Source organism: Chenopodium album, chromosome 5, assembly GCF_948465745.1.
Source record: "Chenopodium album chromosome 5, dcCheAlbu1.1, whole genome shotgun sequence".
Lineage (NCBI taxonomy): Eukaryota > Viridiplantae > Streptophyta > Magnoliopsida > Caryophyllales > Amaranthaceae > Chenopodium > Chenopodium album.
In genome coordinates this window covers 33,712,869-33,718,033 of record NC_137838.1, presented here as the reverse complement: position 1 = coordinate 33,718,033, position 5,165 = coordinate 33,712,869, and positions in this window count along the sequence as shown.

The window sequence follows — 5,165 nt, the reverse complement described above, 5'->3', positions numbered from 1 at the left end:
TGGAGGTAGATTCATCTCAAACTCATCTAAGTGCCAAGAAGCGTTCTAGATGAAATCATCCAATAATCTATAAGTCCTCATATGACTCTCGAAAAATATATTGTGGGACATTACCTCAAAAGAGTCTAATTACTCATAGATTGAAGGGTCACAAACATACACTTGAGACTCATCAAGATGGGAAGAAGGATTAGGATTTTCAAAATCAACATTCTTTTCATTTTCAACTCCTTGACCATCACTCGAATGCTCTCTAATGGGATCCTCACTCATATGGGGAAGAGAAGAAGAAGGAAGGGCATTTTCTTGAGAGTTGGCTAGTTGGAGAATTTGGCTCTCAAGCATCTTCATTCTAGCTTCCGTCTCCCTATTCTCAACTTCCCTCATCTCGTTATACTTCTCCATCATCTCCATTATATTCATTATCTTCTCTTCCTTCAAATTTTCCATAGAATTACCCTCATAAAAAGACTCATTAGAAGCATAAGGGAAATTATTTGAAGCCATGTAAGAACAAGAAGATGAGGAGGGAGGATCATTCACATTATAAACATGAGCGTCATCATATTGGGGAGAGGGGGTATAATCAAGCAAATGAGATTCATCATCAACAATAGGAGATAGAGAGTTGAAATCACTTGTACTAGGTTCACAAATAGGATCACAAGACAAATCATGGGGATGCATGCCACTAATAAAACTATTATCACATTGAGAATCAAAATTAGCAACATTACATGCCCTATTGCGTACTTCCTTAGCAAACCGTACAAAAAAGCTCCAAGCACTATGAACCGATAATGCTTGAAATTCTCCATTAAACCTACTTTCAACTTCATATCTCGTTTGTTCATTCATGCCATAGTAACAAATCTCACAAGCTTCACAAGGATTACAACCATTATAGTTCAAAAACCCCACAAGTCTATGGAAGTAGACATAAAAAGGCTCATCATCATATTGAGGAAAAGAAAAATGTGCCATTTTTCAAAAACAAAACAAAGAGAACAAAAACAAATCAAAAGAAAATATATACAATGGACTAGTCTCAAAAAGATAACATAACGGTAATGGAAGCCGTTCCCCGGCAACGGCGCCAATTTGACAAGGGAATAAACGCGTCGTCAATTGTCTATCCCTAGATCAAATACAATTTATACAACCTAAACAAACCTAATATGAGTATAAGGCAAGCATAGGGGTCGAACCACAGAGAACGGATAAACACCACCAAATGTTATCGACAATTAAGCTAGTCCGGAATATGAGATAAATAAACTAAAGTCTAAAGATGCTAAAACAAGAAATAAAACATTAAGGCACCAAGGGAAATGGGTAGGTGAAGTTGACGCTTGACCATACAATAACAAAGTAGCATATCAATGGTAAACTAAACATGCATGAATATCGAAGTAAAGGGTCCAATCTAGCCGCCTTCCGGGGTCAATTGGCTTCTCCTAACATAGCCTCTATGTTTCCACATTAGAACCATATACTAGGAGGTACTATTAAATAACAATCGATAGTAATGAATCTCAACTAAGTCAACTTCCGTTACTTGTTAGTAAAGACTCATCTTTGATCAACTAACAATGTGCACTTGCAAGAAAGACCAAAGAATATCAAGCATGCAAAGACTTTAATCACAATTAACATAACCCCAACATTAAAAGCATGAACAATTAGCAACGACACCATCCCCACACCCTTGGCTAGGTGACTACTCACAAATCATGTTGAAAACAATATCAATCATCAAATCAATAAGCATCAACATGATTAATAAGCAAAGAAGAAAAATAAAAGAAAATAAGCAAAATCAAAAGCAAAGGTAAAGAGAAAGAGTAAGAGATTGCTCATTAATTGAAGATGAAGGTCTACAAAGGATTGAACAAGCTCCTTCTTCAAGATCCAAGTTCATTAATGAAGAAAACCACACTTTCTCTCTCTACCAATGAAGACTAATCCTAACCTAACCTAAAACTAATTAGAGAGTAGAATAGATAGTTATTGAATATATCCCCCCCAAAATTGGGTATTTATACTAAGCTAGGAAAAATAGAAAAAGAAAAGAAAAGAAAATAAAATAAATTAAAAAGGAAAAGTAAAAAATAAGAAACTAAAAAGAAATAAAAGAGAAAAGAAATAAGAAAAGGTAAAAGAAAAGAAATAAAAATAAAACAAAAGGAAAATAAAACAAAACCAAAAACAATTCCCACAAAACACAACCAGCCTCCTCTTCGAAAATGGCTGCTTCAATATTCATATTCACCATTCATCAAAATCCATCATCACCGCACATCATCATCGCAAATCAAAGATCAACGGCCATCACCAAGCTTCAATCGTTCGATCCTCATTAAAAATCATGTGCGAGGCTCGTGAAGTGGTTCGGTCGAACCATGGGTTGGTGCGGCCTAACTACACAGTTGGTTCGGTCGAACCATGGGTGTGTTCGACCACACCTCTTCAATTTACAAAACTTGAAAGTCTCTGACTCGTGCTTCGACAGAACTCTCAACGGTTTGCCCGAACTTGATTAATTCGCTAATTGCTCTGATTTTAGCTCTATTTCATGCGCGAATTGGAGGGTAGCTTAGTTGCGGGTCAGGTGTGGTGAAGGGCTGCTGTTTTGGGTGGCTAAAAGTGGTTTATTGCGGTGGTCTGGGTTGTGGTTTGGTGAGGTTTCTACTGTTCGAACGAAGGGGCTGTTGTTGTTGTGGTGGTGTATTGGTTGCGGCGGAGAGGTGTATTATGGTGGCAGCTCAATTGAGTTGCGGGTTGGTGGTGGTTGATTGGTGTGGGTTTTGGTGAGTGGTTGAAGCAGGGTGTTGCGAATTGGAGCAGGGGCTGTTGCGGCAGCTGTGTGGTGGTGTGAGGGTAGCAGCAGGTGAGTGAATTGGTGCTGGTGTGTGTGGTGTTTGCGGGGTTGCAGGCTGGTTTGGGCTGTGGTGGTGTAGCAGGGAGCAGGGAAGCTTAGTTGCGAATTGGAGCAGGGGCTGTTGCGGCAGCTGTGTGGTGGTGTGAGGGTGGCAGCAGGTGAGTGAATTGGTGCTGGTGTGTGTGGTGTTTGCGGGGTTGCAGGCTGGAGGTGGAGGTGCTGTTGTGGTGGAGGATAAGGGGGATAGAGAAGAAGAGTGTGGTGAAGGATAAGGGGCAACAGCTTTGGGGCTTGAAAGCTTCTTGGATTGACACCTTTGACTCGAGCCTCCGACCTCCGAGCACGATCCTACACAACCAAATAAAAACAAGGGAGAATTGGGACAAAGATAAAATAAAATAAAATGAAAATAAACAAAGGACGAAATAAAACAAAACCACGACAAATAGAATAAAATAAATAAAATAGAAATAAATAAAATGAAATAGAAAATAAGAGACATAAAACTAAACTAATAAAAATAAAACAAAAACTATACAAGCAAATAAAGTAAAATAAAATACGAAAATAAACTAAAGCTAATAAAATAAAGAAAATAAACTAAAACGCTCCAAAATTACCAAAATAAACTAGAAATGTTATTAAGAGAAAACAAGAGAATAAAAGGAAAATAAGGGAAAATAAACACGGAAAAGACTCTAAAACTACTCCTTAGGAGTGACATAAATGTCACTCATCAAGCATGCAGACATCGAAGCAGAAAGAATCAAAATTGATACATGGGCGGAGTTCAAAGAGGAACTCAAAGAACAATTCTACCCCGACAACACAAAATTTGTTACTCGGATGAAGTTGATAGAGTGCCGCCCGAAGGGTTCCATTCGCGACCATGTGAAAGAATACTCGGCGATAATGTTGGACATCACAGACATGAACAAGAAAGATCGAGTGTTCAACTTTGTCAATGGGTTGAAGGAATGGACGCAGCGAGAAGTTTTAAGGCAGAAGATTGATACCCTCGCTGTTGCAATGTGTGCTGCTGAGAGATTAATGGACTACTTAGTCGAGAAAAGCTGGCAATCCGAGAATGATTCAAGTGGGACGTCAACACGCTCCAATATCCCAACTCCAAGCTCTCCAAAGGGGGTAGAGAACGGCTCTCGAGTATCGTCCAACACCATTAATACTTATTAGAGAAGAAGTGGAGGAGGTGATGTGCAGAGATCTACATCGACCGCCTCCCACAACTCCGGAAACTCTAAGGCCAGCGCGTCCTCGGCAAATTCCAAGCCGCCGAACTGCATTCTTTGTCAAGGACCACACAACTGGTGGAGTTCGAGCATAAAGAAGAGCTTGACAAGATCTAAAAGAGATTGTCATCTATGTCCGTTCAGGAGATCCCATAGGAGAAAGAGACCAGCAGAGACAACAGCCCATACTACGAGATGTACTCCATGCGAATGACTACCGTACCCCAGAACCTGAATTCCGATACCTATCAACAATGCGAGTGATGGAGCCAGATAAAGAGGCGACATCGAATAAACAAAGCTCGCACTACAGACACCTAGAGGCGGGAGATGAAGCCTAGAGAGCCGGCAACATCCCAGATGCACACCCGCTAAACTTAAAATCAGACACTTGGTTCGAAGAAAAGAGCGAAGAGCCCAGAGATACCCTAGAGACAAGCACCAGAGTCAACAATGATTCCAGTAGTCTGCCGCATCAACGGTGCGTCAGAGACTCAAGATAGTTTAGGATTTTCTAGTTTTGTTTGTTACTCTTGTAAGTCGACGAGGTCGTCGATAGCTTAAGTGGGGGAGGATGTTAGAATCCAACTCCTTTTGATGTATTAGATTCCCTTTAGATGCTTTCCAAGAGTTTAGTTTATGTTTTCTTAGCTTGAGGTCCCATTATTGTGTTACTGTCAGTTCAGTGTTCACTAGGGATTCTCCTTGTAATCAATTTAAAGCGCTTTAGAGGGTGAATGATTAATGAAATCTTAAGCCTTCTACCAAGTGTTGCCTTGCTTTTATGCTTGTTTGTTGTTAGAACTTTATAGATATTGTGTCTTACTTGCATAATAGCTCCCCTCCAAACCAACTTGATGCACTAAGAACTCATGGTTCGGACCCGCTGTGCTCGCCTTGAAGTATCGACCGTCACAAGCCCCGACCACCCGCACTCCGTCGCCCAAATAGATGTGAGTGCTCCTTTGGTTTAATTTCCCGCTTGTGTTGCTCTGTGCTCACAAGCCCCTCTTCCGCTCAAGGCTAGCGTTCTT